We start from the raw sequence: 23,124 nt of genomic DNA, 5'->3' as shown, positions 1-23,124 counted from the left end.
GGAGAAAGAGAAGAGGAGGCCTAGGGTCTGCCGCGCGCCCCTTCCCCCCAAGTCCGAATTGGACAAGGAGGGGGGCGGCGCACCCCCTTTCCTTTTCCCCCTCTCTTCCTTCCCCCCAAGTCCTAATCCAACTAGGGAAAGGGGGGGAGTCCTACTCCCGGTAGGAGTAGGACTCCTCCTGCGCGCCTCCTCCTTGGGCCGGCCGCACCCCCCTTGCTCCTTTATATACGGGGCCAGGGGGCACCTCTAGACACACAAGTTGATCCACGTGATCATTTTCTTAGCCGTGTGCGGTGCCCCCTTCCACCATACTCCTCGATAATATTGTAGCGGTGCTTAGGCGAAGCCCTGCGCCGGTAGAACATCAAGATTGTCACCCCGCCGTCGTGCTGACGGAACTCTTCCCCGACACTTTCCTGGATCGGAGTCCGGGGATCGTCATCGAGCTGAACGTGTGCTGAACTTGGAGGTGCGGTACGTTCGGTACTTGGATCGGTCGGATCAGGAATACGTACGACTACTTCCTCTATGTTGTGTCAACACTTCCGTTGCCGGTCAATGAGGGTACGTAGACAACACTCTCCCCTCTCGTTGCTATGCATCACCATGATCTTGCGTGTGCGTAGGAAATTTTTTGAAATTACTACGTTCCCCAACAGTGGCATCCGAGCCAGGTTTTATGTGTTGATGTTATATGCATGAGTAGAACACAAGTGATTTGTGGGTGACATAAGTCATACTGCTTACCAGCATGTCATACTTTGGTTCGGCGGTATTTTTGGATGTAGCGGCCTGGACCGACATTATGCGTATGCTTACACGGGACTGGTTTACGGACGTGCTTTGCACACAGGTAGCTGGCGGGTGTCAGTTTCTCCAACTTTAGTTGAACCAAGTGTGGCTACGCCCGGTCCTTGCGAAGGTTAAAACAGCACCAACTTGACAAACTATCATGATGGTTTTGATGCGTAGGTAAGATTGTTTCTTGCTTAAGCCCATAGAAGCCACGTAAAACTTGCAACAACAAAGTAGAGGACGTCTAACTTGTTTTTGCAGGGCATGTTGTGATGTGATATGGTCAAGACATGATGCTAAATTTTATTGTATGAGATGATCATGTTTTTTAACCGAGTTATCGGCAACTGGCAGGAGCCATATGGTTGTCGCTTTATTGTATGCAATGCAATCGCGTTGTAATGCTTTACTTTATCACTAAGCGGTAGCGATAGTCGTGGAAGCATAAGATTGGCGAGACGACAACGATGCTATGATGGAGATCAAGGTGTCGCGCCGGTGACGATGGTGATCATGACGGTACTTCGGAGATGGAGATCACAAGTACAAGATGATGATGGCCATATCATATCACTTATATTGACTGCATGTGATGTTTATCTTTTAAGCATCTTATCTTGCTTTTTTTGATGGTAGCATTTTAAGATGATCTCTCACTAATTATGAAGAAGTGTTCTCCCTGAGTATGCACCGTTGCGAAAGTTCTTCGTGCTGAGACACCACGTGATGATCGGGTGTGATAGGCTCTACGTTCAAATATAACGGGTGCAAAACAGTTGCACACGCGGAATACTTCGGTTATACTTGACGAGCCAAGCATATACAGATATGGCCTCGGAACACGGAGACCGAAAGGTCGAGCGTGAATCATATAGTAGATATGATCGACATAGTGATGTTCACCAATGAAACTACTCCATCTCACGTGATGACCGGACATGGTTTAGTTGATTTGGATCACGTGATCACTTAGAGGATTAGAGGGATGTCTATCTAAGTGGGAGTTCTTTAGTAATATGATTAATTGAACTTAAATTTATCATGAACTTAGTACCTGATAGTATGTTGCTTGTTTATGTTTGATTGTAGATAGATGGCCCGTGTTGTTGTTCCGTTGAATTTTAATGCGTTCCTTGAGAAAGCAAAGTTGAAAGATGATGGTAGCAATTACACGGACTGGGTCCGTAACTTGAGGATTATCCTCATTGCTGCACAGAAGAATTACGTCCTGGAAGCACCGCTGGGTGCCAGGCCTGCTGCTGGAGCAACACCAGATGTTATGAATGTCTGCCAGAGCAAAGCTGATGACTACTCGATAGTTCAGTGTGCCATGCTTTACGGCTTAGAATCGGGACTTCAACGACGTTTTGAACGTCATGGAGCATATGAGATGTTCCAGGAGTTGAAGTTAATATTTCAAGCAAATGCCCGGATTGAGAGATATGAAGTCTCCAATAAGTTCTATAGCTGCAAGATGGAGGAGAACAGTTCTGTCAGTGAGCATATACTCAAAATGTCCGGGTATAATAATCACTTGATTTAATTGGGAGTTAATCTTCCAGATGATTGCATTGTTGACAGAATTCTCCAATCACTTCCAGCTAGCTACAAGAGCTTCGTGATGAACTATAATATGCAAGGGATGAATAAGACAATTCCCGAGCTCTTCGCGATGCTGAAAGCTGCGGAGGTAGAAATCAAAAAGGAGCATCAAGTGTTGATGGTCAACAGGACCACTAGTTTCAAGAAAAAGGGCAAAGGGAAGAAGAAGGGGAACTTCAAAAAGAACAGCAAGAAAGTTGCTACTCAGGAGAAGAAACCCAAATCTGGACCTAAGCCTGAAACTGAGTGCTTCTACTACAAGCAGACTAGTCATTGGAAGCGGAACTGCCCCAAGTATTTGGCGGATAAGAAGGATGGCAAGGTGAACAAAGGTATATGTGATATACATGTTATTGATGTGTACCTTACTAATGCTCGCAGTAGCACCTGGGTATTTGATACTGATTATGTTGCTAATATTTGCAACTCGAAACAAGGACTACGAATTAAGCGAAGATTGGCTAAGGACGAGGTGACGATGCGCGTGGGAAATGGTTCCGAAGTCGATGTGATCGCGGTCGGCACGCTACCTCTACATCTACCTTCGGGATTAGTATTAGACCTAAATAATTGTTATTTGGTGCCAGCGTTAAGCATGAACATTATATCTAGATCTTGTTTGATGCGAGATGGTTATTCATTTAAATCAGAGAATAATGGTTGTTCTATTTATAAGAGTAATATCTTTTATGGTCATGCACCCTTGAAGAGTGGTCTATTCTTATTAAATCTCGATAGTAGTGACACACATATCATAATGTTGAAGCCAAAAGATGCAGAGTTGATAATGATAGTGCAACTTATTTGTGGCACTGCCGTTTAGGTCATATTGGTATAAAGCGCATGAAGAAACTCCATACTGATGGACTTTTGGAACCACTTGATTATGAATCACTTGGTACTTGCGAACCGTGCCTCATGGGCAAGATGACTAAAACACCGTTCTCCGGTACTATGGAGAGAGCAACAGATTTGTTGGAAATCATACATACAGATGTATGTGGTCCGATGAATATTGAGGCTCGTGGAGGACATCGTTATTTTCTCACCTTCACAGATGACTTAAGCAGATATGGGTATATCTACTTAATGAAATATAAGTCTGAAACATTTGAAAAGTTCAAAGAATTTCAGAGTGAAGTTGAAAATCGTCGTAACAAGGAAATAAAATTCCTACGATCCGATCATGGAGGGGAATATTTGAGTTACTAGTTTGGTGTACATTTGAAACAATGCGGAATAGTTTCGCAACTCACGCCACCCGGAACACCACAGCATAATGGTGTGTCCGAACATCGTAATCGTACTTTACTAGATATGGTGCGATCTATGATGTCTCTTACTGATTTACCGCTATCATTTTGGGGTTATGCTTTAGAGACAGCCGCATTCACGTTAAATAGGGCACCATCAAAATCTGTTGAGACGACGCCTTATGAAATGTGGTTTGGCAAGAAAACAAAGTTGTCGTTTCTGAATGTTTGGGGCTGCGATGCTTATGTGAAAAATCTTCAACCTGATAAGCTCGAACCCAAATCGGAGAAATGTGTCTTCATAGGATATCCAAAGGAAACTATTGGATACACCTTCTATCACAGATCCGAAGGCAAGACTTTTGTTGCTAAATTCGGAAACTTTCTAGAGAAGGAGTTTCTCTCGAAAGAAGTGAGTGGGAGGAAAGTAGAACTTGATGAGGTAACTGTACCTGCTCCCTTATTGGAAAGTAGTACATCACAGAAACTGGTTTCTGTGACACCTACACCAATTAGTGAGGAAGCTAATGATGATGATCATGAAACTTCAGAACAAGATACTACTGAACCTCGTAGATCAACTAGAGTAAGATCCTCACCAGAGTGGTACGGTAATCCTGTTCTGGAAGTCATGCTACTAGATCATGATGAACCTACGAGCTATGGAGAAGCGATGGTGAGCCCAGATTCCGCAAAATGGCTTGAAGCCATGAAATCTGAGATGGGATCCATGTATAAGAACAAAGTATGGACTTTGGTTGACTTGCCCATAGATCGGCAAGCAATTGAGAATAAATGGATCTTCAAGAAGAAGACTGACGCTGACGGTAATGTTACTGTTTACAAAGCTCGACTTGTCGCAAAAGGTTTTCGACAAGTTCAAGGGATTGACTACGATGAGACCTTCTCACCCATAGCGATGCTTAAGTCTGTCCGAATCATGTTAGCAATTGCCGCATCTTATGATTATGAAATTTGGTAGATGGATGTCAAAACTGCATTCCTGAATGGATTTCTGGAAGAAGAGCTGTATATGATGCAGCCAGAAGGTTTTGTCGATCCAAAGGGAGCTACCAAAGTGTGCAAGCTCCAGCGATCCATTTATGGACTGGTGCAAGCCTCTCGGAGTTGGAATAAACGCTTTGATAGTGTGATCAAAGCATTTGGTTTTGTACAGACTTTTGGAGAAGCCTGTATTTACAAAAAAGTGAGTGGGAGCTCTGTAGCATTTCTGATATTATATGTACATGACATATTACTAATCGGAAATGATATAGAATTTCTATAGCATAAAGGGATACTTGAATAAGAGTTTTTCAATGAAAGACCTCGGTGAAGGTTCTTACATATTGGGCATTAAGATCTATAGAGATAGATCAAGACACTTAGCTGGACTTTCACAAAGCACATACCTTGACAAAATTTTGAAGAATTTCAAAATGGATCAAGCAAAGAAAGGATTCTTGCCTGTGTTACAAGGTGTGAAATTGAGTAAGACTCAATGCCCGAGCACTGCAGAAGATAGAGAGAAAATGAAAGATGTTCCCTATGCTTCAGCCATAGGCTCTATCATGTATGCAATGCTGTGTACCATACCTGATGTATGTCTTGCTATAAGTCTAGGAGGGGGATACCAAAGTTATCCAGGAGTGGATCACTGGACAGCGGTCAAGAACATCCTGAAATACCTGAAAAGAACTAAGGATATGTTTCTCGTATATGGAGGTGACAAAGAGCTCATCATAAATGGTTACATTGATGCAAGCTTTGACACTGATCCGGACGATTCTAAATCACAAACCGGATACGTGTTTACATTAAACGGTGGACCTGTCAGTTGGTGCAGTTCTAAATAAAGCGTTGTGGCGGGATCTATATGTGAAGCGGAATACATAGCTGCTTTAGAAGCAGCAAACGAAGAAGTCTGGATGAAGGAGTTCATATCCGATCTAGGTGTCGTACCTAGTGCATCGGGTCCAATGAGAATATTTTGTGACAATACTGGTGCAATTGCCTTGGCAAAGGAATCCGGATTTCCCAAGAGAACCAAGCACATCAAAAGACGCTTCAATTCCATCCGGGATCTAGTCCAGGTGGGAGACATAGAGATTTGCAAGATACATACGGATCTGAATGTAGCAGACCCCTTGACTAAGCTTCTTCCACGAGCAAAACATGATCAGCACCAAAGCTCCATGGGTGTTAGAATCATTACTGTGTAATCTAGATTATTGACTCTAGTGCAAGTGGGAGACTAAAGGAAATATGCCCTAGAGGCAATAATAAAGTTATTATTTATTTCCTTATATCATGATAAATGTTTATTATTCATGCTAGAATTGTATTAACCAGAAACATAATACTTGTGTGAATACATAGACAAACTAAACGTCACTAGTATGCCTCTACTTGACTAGCTCGTTAATCAAAGATGGTTATGTTTCCTAACCATAGACATGTGTTGTCATTTGATTAATGGGATCACATCATTAGAGAATGATGTGATTGACATGACCCATTCCATTAGCTTAGCACCCGATCGTTTAGTATGTTGCTATTGCTTTCTTCATGACTTATACATGTTCCTATGACTATGAGATTATGCAACCCCCGTTTGCCGGAGGAACCCTTTGTGTGCTACCAAATGTCACAACGTAACTGGGTGATTATAAAGGAGATCTACAGGTGTCTCCAAAGGTACATGTTGGGTTGGCGTATTTCGAGATTAGGATTTGTCACTCCGATTGTCGGAAAGGTATCTCTGGCCCTCTCGGTAATGCACATCACATAAGCCTTGCAAGCATTGCAACTAATGAGTTAGTTGCGAGATGATGTATTACGAAACGAGTAAAGAGACTTGCCGGTAATGAGATTGAACTAGGTATTGAGATACCGACGATCGAATCTCGGGCAAGTAACATACCGATGACAAAGGGAACAACGTATGTTGTTATGCGGTCTGACCGATAAAGTTCTTCGTAGAATATGTAGGAGCCAATATGAGCATCCAGGTTCCGCTATTGGTTATTGACCGGAGACATGTGTCGGTCATGTCTACATTGTTCTCGAACCCGTAGGGTCCGCACGCTTAACGTTACGATGACAGTTTCATTATGAGTTTATATATTTTGATGTACCGAAGTTCGTTAGGAGTCCTGGATGTGATCACGGACATGAGGAGGAGTCTCAAAATGGTCGAGACATAAAGATTGATATATTGGAAGCCTATGTTTAGACATCGGAAGTGTTCCGAGTGAAAACGGCATTTTACCGGAGTACCGGGAGGTTACCGGAACCCCCCGGTAACCTAATGGGCCTTAATGGGCCAAGTGGAGAAAGAGGAGAGGAGGCATAGGGGCTGCCGCGCGCCCCTCCCCCCCAAGTCCGAATTGGACAAGGAGGGGGGCGGCGCCCCCCCCCCTTTCCTTTCCCCCCTCTCTTCCTTCCCCCCAAGTCCTAATCCAACTAGGGAAAGGGGGGGAGTCCTACTCCCGGTAGGAGTAGGACTCCTCCTGCGCGCCTCCTCCTAGGGCCGGCCGCACCCCCCCCCCCTTGCTCCTTTATATACGGGGGCAGGGGGCACCTCTAGACACACAAGTTGATCCACGTGATCGTTTTCTTAGCCGTGTGCGGTGCCCCCTTCCACCATACTCCTCGATAATATTGTAGCGGTGCTTAGGCGAAGCCCTGCGACGGTAGAACATCAAGATCGTCACCACGCCGTTGTGCTGACGGAACTCTTCCCCGACACTTTGATGGATCGAAGTCTGGGGATCGTCATCGAGCTGAACATGTGCAGAACTCGGAGGTGCCGTACGTTCGGTACTTGGATCGGGAAGACGTACGACTACTTCCTCTACATTGTGTCAACACTTCCGTTGCCGGTCTACGAGGGTACGTAGAAAACACTCTCCCCTCTCGTTGCTATGCATCACCATGATCTTGTGTGTGCGTAGGAAATTTCTTGAAATTACTACATTCCCCAACAGGTTTCACTAGTGGCTTCTCTCGAGAGCATAAGTATTACGGCTGGTGAACAAATTACTGTTGAGCAATTGAAAGAATTGAGAATAGTTATGAGAATATCTAGGTATGATCATGTATATAGGCATCACGTCCGAGACAAGTAGACCGACTCCTGCCTGCATCTACTACTATTACTCCACACATCGACTGCTATCCAACATGCATCTAGAGTATTAAGTTCATAAGAACAGAGTAACGCTTTAAGTAAGATGACATGATGTAGAGGGATAAACTCATGCAATATGATATAAACCCCATCTTGTTATCCTCGATGGCAACAATAGAATACGTGCCTTGTTGCCCCTACTGTCACTGGGAAAGGACACCGCAAGATTGAACCCAAAGCTAAGCACTTCTCCCATTGCAAGTAAGATCAATCTATTAGGCCAAACCAAACTGATAATTCGAAGAGACTTGCAAAGATAACCCATCATACATAAAAGAATTCAGAGAAGATTCAAATATTGTTCATAGATAAACTTTACCATAAACCCACAATTCATCGGTCTCAACAAACACACCGCAAAACAAGATTACATCGAATAGATCTCCACGAGAGAGGCGGAGAACATTGTATTGAGATCCAAAAAGAGAGAAGAACCCATCTAGCTAATAACTATGGACTCGTAGGTTTGAAGTAAACTACTCACGCTTCATCGGAGGGGCTATGGTGTTGATGTAGAAGCCCTGCATGATCGATGCCCCCTCCGGCGGAGCTCCAGAACAGGCCCCAAGATGGGATCTCATGGATACAGAAAGTTACGGCAGTGGAATTAGGGTTTTGGCTCCGTATCTGGTAGTTTGGGGGTACGTAGGTATATATAGGAGGAAGGAGTACGTCGGTGGAGCAACTGGGGGCCCACGAGGGTGGAGGACGCGCCTGGGGGGGGGGGTAGGCGCGCCCCCTACCTCGTGGCTTCCCTGTTGGTTGCCTGACGTAGGGTCCAAGTCTCGTGGATCATGTTCGTTCCGAAAATCACGTTCCCAAAGGTTTCGTTCCGTTTGGAATCCGTTTGATATTCTTTCCTTGCGACACCCTAAAATAGGCAAAAAAATAGCAATTCTGGGTTGGGCCTCCGGTTAATAGGTTAGTCTCGAAAATAATATAAAAGTGTATAATAAAGCCCTATAATGTTCAAAACAGGATATAATATAGCATGGAACAATAAAAAATTATAGATACGTTGGAGACGTATCAGTAATACCCTACTTCCTGCTTGATTGATCTTGATGAATATAAGTATTACAAGAGTTGATCTACCACGAGATCGTAATGGATAAACCATAGAAGTCTAGCCTGTATGACTATGGTAATGAATGTGTCCTATCCGGATTACGCCCTCTGGTTTATATAGACACCGGAGGGTTCTATTGTTACATAGAGTTGGTTACATAAAAAGGAATCTTCATCGTTGGTTGCCAAGCTTGCCTTCCATGCCAAGGAGAGTCCAATCCGGACACGGGTACAATCTTCGGCCTTCATGTCTTTACAGCCCATCAGTCCGGCCCACGGATAACAGGCCGGACGCCCGAGGACCCCTTAGTCTAGGACTCCCTCAGTAGCCCCTGAACCTGGCTTCAATGACGAGGAGTCCGGCATGCAGATTGTCTTCGGCATTGCAAGGCGGGCTCCCTTCTTTCCGAACTCCAGGATACTCTTCAGACGTAATGATAGTATTCGGACATGTCACATATTCCATACACAACCGCAGAGAAAATGTAGTTTTACACGAGCTCACTCCGCTGACAACTTTTGGGTAATATGACATTACGCCTGCTCGGCCACCATTTTCGAACCGTTTTAGCTGGCCCGCCGTCCCACGTCTCAACACGTGGCTTTATTGGCATGCCTTATCCAAGCGGAGATCATGTCTCCACTTTTTTAAGGGATTCCTGTCAACCCGGACATGGGTAACCCAACCGTCGCTTGGGTATAACTCCTAGGAAACATGCAAGTTTTTGAGGCCTGGGAGGAGACGTTTGATATTCGCAGCCTTTATATAGGGGTACAAACCCGTCTTTTTCTTTCATGCTTGCTTCTTCCTCAACCCCTGCTATCCCGAGTTCCAACACCCCGGTTTCGGTTGCCACAAGCCCCAATCATGTCCGGATCCAGCCGATGGGTAGCTTCTTCTGTCATGGAGGGAGATATTACAAAGCTTCGGGCGGTGAGGTATCTGACCGCGGAAATACATCATCGGCTTCCTGCCGAGGGGCAGGTTATTCCCACCCCAGATCCGGCGAGAGGGTCATTTTCGTGTCCCACTTCCTCCGCGGGTTACGGTTTGCAGTTACCCCCTTCGTCCGAGGGCTTATGTTCTATTACGGGCTAGATTTCCACGATCTGGCCCGGACTCTATTCTTCTTATCTCGGCGTTTATCGTCACGTGTGAAGCCATCCTACGCACTCCTCCGCACTTCGGCTTGTGGCTCAAGACCTTCGATGTGAAGCCGCAAGTGATAGAGGGGGAGCAATCTGAGTGCGGTGGTGCTACAGTGAGCAAGCTTACTAGAACTGTTTGCCTGAAAGGATCCTTCGCCAAAACTTCTGATTTAAGGCAGCGGGGGTGGTTCTATATTACGGAACCCCGTGGCTCCAAGTGGGCAGCTGCGCCTGCATTTCGATCCAGCCCCCCAATTCAGCTTGCGTCGTGGATTAATAAGGGGTTGGACTGGGGATCAACAAACGAGGTGCGAACTCTGCAAAGTCGCATCCGCAGCTTCATTGAGAGGGACATCAATATCGTCAATGTCGTTCAAGTAATGCTAGTTCGCCGGACCCTGCCATGCCAGCGACGGCCTCTCCGCCTATGGGAGTTCAATTCAGAAGGGTCGCAGACTCTTCAGCACTTCTTCGGCACTATGCACAAAGGAATGTGGAGATTATTCTTCGGGAAACGAAGGTAATGGCCGGACACCACCAAAGATGTCGACCTAGACTATAACCATCCGGATACCCCGGTAAGTACCTGTTTGCTGAATACCTCATAATCAGATACCCAGTGGCAAGGTACTGATAGAAACATCCTTTTTCAGGGCTGGATAAAGAAGGTGGAATGGATTAGGTGTCCAGCTCCCCTTCCCGAAGACTCAGCTACTCATGTGCTAACAAGGATGCTGGCCTCGGCACCATACCAGGCGCCGGTAAGGGAGGTTAAAGAGGAGAGTGAGAAGGCCCAAGATGACCTTGGTTCCGGAGGTAAGTCGGACAATGAATCCGGAGAAATTGACCTTTCCTCGCCTGGGGACAGAGGCAGGAGAGGATCCAGTATCCCTTCTCCAAGCAGGAGGAAAAGGGCCGCCTCCGAAGATTGGGAGGGGCGGTCTTCCAAGAAGGGCAAGATGCCACCGTCGAGCGGCTTGGGTTTGGAAAGTGACGCCGTTGAATAGCTCCAACAAGGGGACAAGCCCTCGGCCAAACCGTAAGTGAATCTGGAGTACTTTGATAGCGTCCCACTCCGTTGCTGTTATCGAAGATATGCGTAACGCGTTCATGCATTTTTACAGGTCGGCACAGAGTTTTTCTGGGCGATCCTCTTCTTCGGGAAGTCTCCTCCCAGAGATGATGGAGAGAGAAACACCTCCTCCAACCTCTTCTCCCAATAAGGCGGATGACTCTGAAGTGTCATTGTGGAGGGTCCCTCTTAATCAACAAGTTACGCAAGGGACAAAAGAGGCAGTACCCGAGGGTGGATCTCCGACCATCCGGGATTCTGGGGCTAATGATAACAAAGGCCCCGGACTGTCTGGCTCGCGGCCAACAGTGATTCTGGAGACGGGTGAACAGATTCCTCCAAAGGATGGTTGTGCTCCTAGAGCGGCTTCCGGAGACCTGGAGACTCCAGATATATTGCGGGAAATGTTGCAAAAAGCATCCGTCTCGAGGGAACATCGTACCTTGATGGGTACAGTGATTGAGAAGATTTTGTCCACGAAAAGCGGATTAAATGAAGCCTTCATGAGCCTACTGAAGGGCTTCGAGGTTTGTGACATAATGTTTTCAGCTATGTTTCATTTGCGAAGATGCGCCTGTGTATAGGTAGTAGCCCCTGAGACTCGGGTTGTCTTCCACTAGGAAGCAAACGAAGGATCGAAAAGGATCATTTGAGGACTAACCTGATGAACTTGAACACATGTTGGTTCCCCCTTGGCCACTTCCTAGACTATGGAAATTGCCGAGCTGCAACGGAAGATTGATGTGGCAGGGGATGATCTTGCATTAATCAGTATGCGTCTTGACGAGTCACAAGGTATGTATTCGGGGCAATCCCCATACTTTTTTGTGGTATAAGCATGATGCTGAGATTTAGACGCTGGAATATGCATGGCTGCAGATGGTGATGTCGTCGTTGAAGTTCTTCGAGCGGAGCTGGCCCGGGCCAAGGAACAGGCCCGGTGTTGCAATGCTCCTGCCGAAAAGGCACCGGCTGAGCTAAAAGCCGAACAAGCTGTACGGCACCCGGACAAGGAGAAGATATCCACGATGCTGCTCGAACTGGAAAATGCCACTGGCCGCTATGAACTTCTGGAGAAGGAGAATAAAGCCTTAATGGCTGAACTCGACAAGGCTTTACAAGAGGCGAGAGAAGCGCGGTCGGAATCCAGAGCAGCCCGTGAGGAGGTTCGACAGGCTAGGGAGATTGCGGCTGGAAAGCCCTTTCTACTGCAAACTAAGTTCGGTGACCCGAACTATGCTCAGCTTAACCAAGTGTGGAGTTCTCTGGACGAGTTCTTGAACTTGCCGAAGAGTTCTTCCGATGCGGCGCAGTATTACCAAGCGCAAGATGGGTATGCAACGGAGAAGCTTTTTTGGTCGCAGTTTGGCGCATCAAAGCGCCCTCTGTTGCTCAATGAGCAGATGTCCCAATGGGCCGAACTTCATAGGATCTCCGGCGTTGCCATGAAGGATGTCATAATCCGGTTGTGGCTAGCTGAGCCTATTCCAGATAGCTACTTCGGTCTGGTACAAAGACTTGTTGACGCGGTGCCGCGAATCGGTGATGTGAAGCGATCGGCATGCATTGAAGGTGCACGGATGGCCTTCGCCCGAGTCAAGACATTCTGGGGAAAGATGAAGGCCATCGATGTCGTGGCTAAGAGTCCACCCAAGGGCAAGGACCGTCCTGAACTGGAGCATTATTTTGAAGACGTCCTAGAGGCCGCTCGCTTAATAAAGGGTCAATGCTCGAAAGACATAATGTTCGAGTGAGGTGTATGATAATTGTAAAAGACAATTTTTATAGTTAATTTATGTTTTGCTCGAAAGCTTGAATTCCTCATGTGCGGCTGTTTTAATATAACTGAAAGTTTTCCCGTCGTCGGCTTCACCCCCCCTCGTAGGAAGTACGGGGGTGTTCGGAGGTCCATGAAGGAGGTGATAATGCGGCGAATCAGGCAATCGGACTATAGGGCGTTGACACTTTCACTTAGCCATAGGAGTTTTATGGTGGGACTACGACATAGCCCCTGGTATGTATGCGGCATATGGTGCCTCACATATTTGATCTGAAAAAGATTCCTCGTGTGACATGGAGAATCGCTAAAGATTCCAATAAGTCGTCAAGTGGTTGACCAGCTCTCGCCGCATCACGGCAGTCAGTTTTCGGCTTTCTCTACTGAGGTACTTAACCAGATGAACCGGAAGCACAATTGCAGTAGTTCTCCCTTTACTACCCTAGCCGATAGAGCAGAACGTAGGGTAGCAAGCACAGGAGCCGAGCAACCCAACTATTGACCCAAGACAATGATTCGGAGCTGATGCATATAAGGCCAAACTTGCGACGCTGAAGTACGCTGTAGAGATGTTCGGGCTTCTGCTGGCAACTCATTTATTCCCATACCGAGCCCCTGGCAGGTTATGCCAAGGTATGTCTGTGAATCAACCATGGATGATTAATTCAGATACTCAGAGCTAAGCGATATGCCAATGATTATTTATTATATATATATATAAAGCCATCCTCCCGGCTATTTTACATGCTTGGGGTCGGAGGCGGAGGAACAGGCATAGTACAGGCTCGAAATATGGAGTGTGGTCTACAAAAAGTTATTTTTGACCTCCTGTCGCACGTCTGCGCTGCCAGTCCTCGGCGGGGGGAATCCTTGACGGAAATAGCCCCTTAGGTGAGTGTACGGATCCGAACTCCGATAGAGCCAGTTTTAGATGTTTGTCCTGTTCGTCACCTTTTTCTAAGAGATAGTGAAGGAAGAAATAAAAAGAAAATGGATAAAAAATCTTACGGGGATGCTTGCAAGCGTGTCCGTAGTGTGCTTTCGCCAATGCCCATGGTGTTTTGAGTGCGTAGTGATGTATGCGCGGCACAGATTTTGCAGGTGTACGAGGTGGGTGGCGGAAGTCAGACTGCTATTTTCGCTCCGGGAGTAGTTGATCCTCGGGTGGAAATTGCTTCTGACCCCCGGTATTTCGTTGGTGAACCTCTCCGTCATCCCTGTCGCCTGGCGACCTCCTCCCCTTGTTGTCGGCATTGAGCTTGCCGGCCTGTTTAAAGACCCAGCAGTTTCTATTTGTATGATTAGCTGGTTTATTGGGGTGGCCGTGAATCTGGCAGGGTCGGTCCAATATCCTGTCTAGGTTGGATGGTTCGTCCCGCTTCGCCTTGAATGGCTTCTTCCATTGGCCGGGCTTGGTATTGCTGAATCCGGCGTTGACCGTTGTGTTGCATGATCTTTCATTATCATTGCGACTGTTGTATTTGCTTCGTGATGGCTTGCCGTTGCCGTCTCGGATTTCGGAAGTGCCCGGGTCACTGGCGCTGTTGCTTCTATGAGCGAGCCAGCTGTCTTCTCCCGCGCAAAAGCGGGTCATCAGAGCAGTGAAGGCTGTCATGGATTTAGGTCCTTCTTGGCCGACGTGGCGTGCAAGCCATTTGTCCCGGACACTGTGTCGGAAAGCCGCAAGGGCTTCCGCGTCCGGACAGTCGACGATTTAGTTCTTTTTGACTAAGAACCGAGTCCAGAGCTTCCTGGCTGACTCTCCAGGCTGCTGGACAATGTGACTTAGGTCATCAGCATCCGGTGGCCGGACATATGTTCCTCGGAAGTTATCGAGGAAGGCCTCTTCCAAGTCCTCCCAGCTGCCTATGGAATTTTCAAGAAAGCTGTTTAACCAGTGCCAAGCTGACCCTTTTAGCTTTAGTGGGAGGTATTTAATGGTGTGGAGGTCATCCCCATGGGCCATATGGATGTGGAGGATAAAATCTTCAATCCATACCGCGGGATCGGTTGTTTCGTCGTATGATTCGATATTGATGGGTTTGAATCCTTCAGGGAATTCATGATCCATTACTTCGTCGGTGAAGCAAAGCGGGTGTGCGGCGCCTCTATGTTGGGCCACACTGCATCGTAACTCCGAAGGAGTCCATTTGCTGTTTTCGGATCGGGCGTGGCTAGGATTGCCACGTCCGAATAGGTAGCCATCGTCGCGTATCGAGGCATGCCTTTGTGATCCGTAGATCGGTCTTGTGTGTCTTGCTCTATTGTCCAAGTCCCGTTGCAGGTCATCTGGAAAATCATGAGCTGCGTTATTCCTGCCTTGCGGCGAGGTGGGCGGTCTGGTGTTCGGCTTGAGTTGCCTCTTTATCTGGACAGAGTTGTCAGCGACCTGCCGCATTGTGTGATGGTGGTACGGGCTCCAATGCCTCATCGTCGAACTGATGTAGCAATCTATGCTTCGGGTAGATTTTGGCTAAGCCACTAAGGCTGTATTCTTCGGTGACCAGGACTTCGGTCCATCTATCGTTGAGTAAGTCTTGGTCAGCTTGAAGCTGCTGCTGCTTCTTTTTCAGGCTCCTTGCAGTAGCTATTAGCCTGCGCTTGAAGCACTCCTGCTCGAGGGGCTCTTCGGGTACGGTGAAGTCTTCGTCGCCGAGGCATACCTCATCTTCGGAGAGCGGAAGGTAGTTTTCATCCTCCAAATTGTCGCTGGGCAGGGCCTGTTCATCGGGGCTGGCTTGCCCATTTTCCTGTTCCTCCTGTTCAGATCTTGCTCCAACAGGGTCTTCATTGTTTTCGGCATCATCCGGGGTATTATTTTCTCCAGTGCCATCATTGCTGCGATGTGACATGGGGCGGCGTTTAGGGCGCCGGTACTTAGACTATAGCTCAGGAGGTTTATTCTCGATTGGATCTCCTTTGTCATCGTCGCGAGCCTTTTTAAGTGTATCAACCATGTACACATCGTACGAAGGGGTGGCTGTCCCGCGTCTGGTGACTAGCGGGTCTTGGCCTTGCTCCTTGTCGGCATCGTCGTCTATACCGTCAATGTCTTCGGAGCCATTATCAGGCGTGTCGGTTAAGTCCTCGACAGTGGCTATGAAATGGGTGGCGGGTGGGAAGCAAAATTCCCCATCATCAGCCTCTAGATCGAACGAACATAGTTCGGCTATGAGCCCTTCTCCAAGGAATTTTTTTAAAAGAGTTTAGCAAATCACCCAAAGGTGAGTGCTGGAAGATGTCTGCGGCGCTGAATTGGAAAATCGATAACCAATCCAGCTCGGTGTCCGGAGGCGTACATGGTCTGGAACTTATAGCCGGAGACGAGTCCGGAGTTCCGTAGATGCAAATATTGCAGGGTGTCAAGTCTGTGTGTGGCTCCAACGCTGCAGACTCTATGGCCTCGGATGGCACAGTTTGTTCTGGCTCTAAGGTCGTTCCAGCAATAGGAACCATCTCCTGGATGTGACCCGATGACAAATTTAAGTCATGTTCATCGGGGCGAGGGGGAGCGATCGCCGCGGTGTCAAATCCATTGAAGATCAAGTCTCCACGGGTATCCGCGATGTAGTTCAAGCTTCCAAACCTGACCTGATGGCCAGGGGTGTATCTATCAATATGCTCCAGATGGCCAAGCGAGTTAGCCCGCAGTACGAAGCCGCCGAATACGAAAATCTGTCCTATGAGGAAGGTTTCTCCTTGGACAGCGTCACTATAGACGATTGAAGGGGCCATCGAACCTTTCGTCGACGGCATAGTGGAACTCTCAATGAAAGCACCAATGTCGGTGTCAAAACCGGCGGATCTTGGGTAGGGGGTCCCAAATGTGCGTCTAGGATTGATGGTAACACGAGACAAGGGACACAATGTTTACCCAGGTTCGGGCCCTCTCTATGGAGGTAATACCCTACTTCCTGCTTGATTAATCTTGATGAATATAATATTACAAGAGTTGATCTACCACGAGATCGTAATGGCTAAACCCTAGAAGTCTAGCCTGTATGACTATGGTAATGAATGTGTCCTATTCGGACTACGCCCTCTAGTTTATATAGACACCAGAGGGATCTAGGGTTACATAGAGTCGATTACATAAAAAGGAATCTTCATCGTTGGTCGCCAAGCTTGCCTTCCACGCCAAGGAGAGTCCAATGTGGACACGGGTACAATCTTCGGTCTTTATGTCTTCACAGCCCATCAGTCCGGCCCGTGGATAATAGGCCGGAAGACCGATGACCCCTTAGTCCAGGACTCCCTCAGTAGCAACCCTATAGCCATCTAGTGGTTTGAAATAAAGAGAGTAAAAAATTTACCTTAACAAATGTTGTGATTTGGGATCAGTTCTTTTGGCAGCTTAAAAAATAAGCCACCTGCTTCCCAAATATGCCCATAAGCCATCTCTCTTATTTATTGGGGCTTCTAAACTAATTATATGTCTCAACAAATTTTGGAGGCGACTGTTTTTTTAAGCTGGGAAGAGGCAACTTATTTTTAAGCCACCCAAACGAATTGGCCCTTAGTTTAACATTTTCAATAGAAATACATCGAATACAATAGCTTGACCATTTATTGTTTTAACATTTACACTTGCATACTCTTTTGTTCCATAAGTAATACATTTTGCTATTACATGGCAGCTTGTTAGGCAGTGCATTGGTTTTCAGTGGTTTGTATATGTACCTCTATGGAAAGGCCAGAGAACTCCGTGCAAAGATGACATCAGGGCCAAGCAATGAAAAGCTTCAGGCGCAATCTACCCATGACTCAAAGTTTGAGGTTCCAAAATTTGTTCCTTGATTTTTTGGGATGCTAGTCTCGAGTGAGCTTTATATTAGAAGTTGATACCACTTATGGTTAGCACGTGAGGTAGTAAAAAATGATTTGACCAATCCTAAGATGTGTGATGGTGCATTAGTATTTTCGAGTGAAGTAAACCACTAGTTTATAGGGTATCTTTCTTATTGGATTGTACAATTGTGATACCATATAGGACAATATCTTCAACATCACAATACATGCACACAAATTGGTGATTTTGGTCTTATGTGTCTACATCATGAAACGTTCGCTCAATGTATTAGTAGGACCCACCGACGCGCAAGGTGTTAGTGTTTTGTTAAGATAATACTTTGTATGTTGTCATACAATGACATTATTGGTAATTATTGGTAAAAATTTGTATCTCTCGGTGATGCATTTTTGTTTTTCATGTTGTTGCAGCAAGCTGCGTTTGTTATTGTATTTTCTTCATTTCTTACCTTATATGGAAAGACCAACCCAATAAGGGATCAGAAGTCAAAACTTTCAAGTTCATTTGTTTTGCTTGTAAAACGAGTGTCTAAGGGCATCTCCAACGCCGACCCGCAAATTCTCCCCGACATTTAAGGATACGGGAGGTGGCCATCCAATACTATCATGTATATGCCCTCTGGTAAAGGGAAATTCGAAATTCAAATATAGTCCAATCCACACAGCGCGACAGATCATACCATCACCGAATCACATGGCCGATCACAACCAAAAAGAGGCAATTATGCTTAGTTTTCCCATGCCCGAATCCAAAAGAACATCAGCCTGACCGGCAATCCCATCCTTCCTCCCCAATCAAGTTGTCGTCGCCACCGCATAGGCAGCCTCCTCCCACTTCTTTTCCCGAAACCATCTTATAACCTTCTTCGGTGGTTCTTGGACTGAGTCGGTAGGGTCACTAGTTTGTTCCTCACTGACTTGGGTGGTGGTCTTGGATATAAAAATGTTTCACTTCAGTTGCCCATTCAACTTCAACCAACAATGCATGACAGTGAAAGTTTTCTTCTCCAACTTCTTCAACACCAAACAAGCACGAGAAGGCTACAAAGTTAAACATTGTCAACAATGTATATCTTGGTAGTGAGCACCAAAACTATGTATATCTGGCTAGTGATTCGGCTACAAAACTATGCATATCTGGCTACTTATCAACAAAATTATGCATATTCAGCTAAACTATGCATATCCCGCTATTGATCAATAAACTTTGCATATCCAGCTACAAAAGTATGTATCTCCGACTAGTGATCAACAATACTATGCATATCCGGCTAGTGAACAACTTACTTGCTCGGTGATTTGTGCGCCGGTAGGTCACCGTGCGATGAGATGTTTCAAGTTCCCACAATACTTGGACACGCCCTCTTGGATGGTATACCATCGATGGTTGAGGGACTTTGATTCATGGTTGCGGATGACCGCGTCAGAGTAGGAGACGACATGCATGTGTTCATGAAACAAGTGTGAATGTTGTTCCAAAAAGTTGTGCCCTTTTTGCTCCATGCCATGTATTGAATCGAGGCTACTGGCTAACCATGCATCGCACAACAACTCGTCCGCCCGCATGTTGAACCTTTCTCCTCTACCCTTCTTCTTCAGATTGTCGGCAGTACCATCTGGATCATCGTCCTCACCATCCACCTCCTCAACCTGCTGATGTCCTGTAGTCCAATGATGCTATTGTTGTGTGCCCACGCTGCTCTGGGTGTAGGACTATTGCGTTCCCGTATTGGTATAGGACTCCTGCTGCGTATAGTTATCAAACTAGGTGGGATCCGAGGATTCCACCTGCCCATACTCATAGCCACCTCCACCTCTTCTGCCTCCCTCGTGGATGATGTCAAGCATCTCCCAGTCCGGGTCATCATATGGCGGCTCCTCGCCTCTAGGCATTGCAGCGAACAGCGTGCGGGCACCCGTCCACGCTCGGACGAGCTGCGATGAAGAACACTGAGAAGAGCAGCGCCGCGGTTACATCCATGATGTAAGGCACCTTCCCGGCGGCGGTTCCGAGGTGCTTGGCGGTGTAGAAGTACGGAGGCTTCTAATGCTCCGGCCATGGTGCCGTTTCTACGACGGGCTCACTCATCGGGGCACCGCGTCCAAGGCCGTGACCTCCACAACGTCCACAGCCACCACGCCCAATGGCGCCCAACTGCTTCATAGCTTCTCCTCTTTTGCGGACATCGCTTTGACGCGGTGAATTTGTCGCGTAGCCGAGCTGATCTTCCGGGTGAGCGTGATGCTCGGATCTTCTCGCACATCTGCCACCCCCATTTCAGACAGTTTCTTCTCTAGTTCCATGCATCGACAGTGGAAGGAATGAGAGGGTGGGAAAAAAGGGTGGGAATTGAGTGGAGAGCGACGGGGGATGGAAAAAATAGTTGGGGATTTCAGCGTGGAAGCAGTCCGGGTAGCCACAAAAGCGCGGGCTCCATCTTCGTTTTGGATGGGCCAGGGGGTGAGAGTCTGACGTTGCTCGTGTCTAGACTCCCGCAAACCCCCCGCATTTTGGGTCCAGTTTGCGGGGAAATCATGATCCAAACTGCACCATGGGCAGATGCGGGTGAGCGTTGGATGACCTCTGGGGTCCAAAGTGCTGAGTCCAGACGGATGGAGGTTGTTTACGGGTCGGTGTTAGAGATGCCTAAGCATCTACACCACATTTTCAAACAAGTTCTTGTCAGATTATAACCTTATAGATGTTGGAAACAACATATGCGAGAAGTATTCATATATTATACTCCCTCTGTAAACTAATATAAGAGTGTTTAGATAACTAAAATAGTAATCTAAATGCTCTTATATCAGTTTACGGAGGGAGTAATATATATAACCTTATAGATTGAACTTTTGGTTCAGATATAATAGATTCAAATATAGAAGTCAAAAGAAAAATCATGGGAGGTGGGGTCGATGGGCATGCAGTCTCTACCAAACGTTGCATGAAAATTACATGCATAGAGTAATTAAGCCCTCACCAGTAGAAAACCCCCATTCATCCCGGTTGATAAGGGCCTTTGGTCCCGGTTTGTGAACCGGACTAAAGGGTCGTTACTAATGCACTAACCCTTTAGTCTCGGTTCTTACACGAACCGGGACAGATGGGCCTCCACGTGGCCGGTGCCACGAGCCCAGGCAGGAGGGCCTTTGGTCCCGGTTGGTGGCACCAACCGGGACCAATAGGCATCCATGCGTCAGCATTTCAGGGGCTGAGGTTTTTGTTTTTTTTTTGAAGGGGGGGGGGTGGGGGTTTGGGGGGTTTAATTTAGGTGTTTCATATATTGTGTTAGCTAGATAATTAATAGAGAGAAGTGTCCTCTCTTATGTCCGTGCTTGGTCGACGCTATATATACGTATATATATAGAGAGGACTAGACACGCTAGCTAGTAAGCAAATGAAGGAAACAGAAGATCGTCATGAACATATGCATACAGAGAGAAGTGATATCGACCACCTCTCCTTCTCCAAGAGATTGGTCGAACAACAAGTTCTCGTATATCTATCTGACACTACCGGCTACATATATACAATAATTATCTCTTACAATATAATATCCTAATTATATATGAACACAGGGTCCACATAGTATTCTCCGTCTTCAGCAATCACGTGGTCAAGGAAGAATGCTGCCAATTCCTCTTGAATTGTTCGCATACGATCTGGTGCTAGGAGTTCATCCCGCATCCGAAACATCTATTTTGAACAAGGGGGTCAATACATATATATATATATATATATATATATATATATATATATATGAATAAATGAAACTCAACACAAATGATGGTAATAAAATAAAATTGTGAATATTATTGCTTATGCACTTCATATTGTTCGTCAGAGTACCCTTGTTCACAGGTCGTGTGGCGGATGGACTCACAAACGTAGTATCCACAGAAATCATTCCCGTGTTCCTGCCACAACCACTTTACAAGAAATAGAGGTCAATCAAACTGATAAGCAAGCATGCCAAATGGTATTGATGAAACTAGCGCTTGAATCACTAGGAGATGCGCGGAACATGTTACTATAGTACTTACTTTCGGGTGTCTAAATTGTAGCTTCTTCGGCAGTCCTGGAGCTTTTTTGGTGAATTTTCTCCAAACCCTGCCAGACAAAGAAAACAATTACTTGATATCAGGAAATCAACAAAGTTGCTGATATGGTGGATAATGATCGATTTAACTTACTTCTCGAGCATTTGAGTCATGTCTGCATAGTCTCGGGGATCTTTTTGTCTCGAGTCTAAGACGGTTACTAGTCCCTGCTCAAGCTTAATCTCTAGGAGAATATAGTGGAAGTTGTGCATGCATGCATAACTCATCAATTACATTACTATAACCTGGACTAATAAGGGAAACCGAATATGCACAAGACAGTAACACTCACTTGAAGTTGTAAGGAAAGAGTATTATATCTTTGTTTTCATTTATTACCAACGATCGTAGCAAGTTGGCCTCGGTATCTTCAACACGATATTTAACCTCAGTTGCATCTATGAGATTTGTGTTAATGAACCCAATATCACCGATTCACTACTAGGAAAAGGCATGCTAGTGGCGCACCAGATTTGCCTTCTAATGGCGCACTACCGGTGCGCTACTGGCATCACGCCATTAGAATTAAATTCTAATGGCGCACCACCGGTGCGCCATTAGTATCTGGTGTTCTAATGGCGCACCACATAGTGCGCTATTAGTATAGCCTGCAGTGCGCCATTAGAATGCCTCCCAGGGGGCCATATGTACCCATGTGCTTTGGCATTCTAATGGCGCACCAGCAGTTAATGCGCCATTAGTGTGATGATCACAGTGCGCCATTAGTGTCTTGTGTGGTGCGCCATTAGTATGAATATTAGGTTTTATTTTTTTGCTTTTCTAATTTTTGCACAGGTTACAAAATATATTATTGGACAGAATATAGACAGCAGCACACAGCAACATCAGATTCATCGAATACAATAGAAGATTAGTCTCCGAATACAATTCATCATATTAGTCTCCGAATTCAAAAGACCGAACAAAGATAAAACATTACAAGTCTCAAGACCGCGAGTATCGAGTTTGCCTTCACATTACAAGTCGATATCGATCATCTAAACTACCATCACATAGAAGAGAGCTGTGGTCATCACGATGAGCATCATCGCGATCAAACTGGTCTTCATCCGGTTCCTCCAACGCTCCCTCCTCTCTCCCTCTAGATAGCGGGCGTATCTACATTCGGCCTCCGCCCTAGTGGTGTACCCTTTGTAACTGTTACCGCTGAAATGGTGAACCTGTCTCCGACACTCCTCCCAGTCGTCGTAGACTCCGGGAACCTTACCCTTGTACACGACATACGACGGCATCTCTATGCACAAGCCAAACAACAGACAATACATAAGCAATATGTAAGTATGCA

General features: G+C 46.3%; 1 pseudogene; it reads left to right on the top strand.

The window, feature by feature from the left end:
* LOC123038231 (WAT1-related protein At5g64700-like) overlaps nt 1-18,293 on the top strand; it is a 62,434-nt pseudogene extending 44,141 nt beyond the window's left edge.
* Nucleotides 18,294-23,124: the final 4,831 nt, after the last annotated feature.

Source organism: Triticum aestivum, chromosome 2A (assembly GCF_018294505.1).
Source record: "Triticum aestivum cultivar Chinese Spring chromosome 2A, IWGSC CS RefSeq v2.1, whole genome shotgun sequence".
Taxonomy (NCBI): domain Eukaryota; kingdom Viridiplantae; phylum Streptophyta; class Magnoliopsida; order Poales; family Poaceae; genus Triticum; species Triticum aestivum.
This window is presented reverse-complemented; position numbering and strand designations above follow the sequence as displayed.